Genomic DNA, 502 nt, shown 5'->3' with positions numbered 1-502 from the left:
CCAAGCTTGGCATTTACCTTTTGACCTTGTTTATATTTTTTGTTTTGTTTTGCTTTTTGTTTTTGCCATTATTGCTTTTTTAAAAAAGCCTAAACTCCTCACTACAGCCTCTATGGCCCTGAGTGGTCCATCCTCTGGTCTCTGAGCTCATTTCCTTCCATTATCTACCTCTATCACTCTGCTCCAGCCCCTACAGATTCCTTGCTGTTTCTCAAATAAAGCATGTCCTTTCTGCAAGAGGATATTTGCCTTTGCTCTTCCCTCTGCCTGCAATTGTCTTCATTTCTTCCTCTTCTCATCTAGTTAACACTACTCCTCCTTTAGATTCCATCCACCTCCTCAAGGAAGCCTTCCTTGACCACCTCCCAGGGGCCATGTCTGTCTTGTTCACCATTATCTTTCCAGCACCCAACATAGTATACGGCTCATAACAGTTGCTCAGTAAGTACTTGCTGAGTGAATAAATGAAGAAAGGTCTCAGGAGGTGACAGGCAGGTTGAAC

The sequence above is a fragment of the Callorhinus ursinus genome, unplaced genomic scaffold (assembly GCF_003265705.2).
Source record: "Callorhinus ursinus isolate GAN/ISIS: 27379988/994484 unplaced genomic scaffold, GSC_fseal_2.0 scaffold15, whole genome shotgun sequence".
Taxonomy (NCBI): Eukaryota; Metazoa; Chordata; class Mammalia; order Carnivora; family Otariidae; genus Callorhinus; species Callorhinus ursinus.
This window is presented reverse-complemented; position numbering follows the sequence as displayed.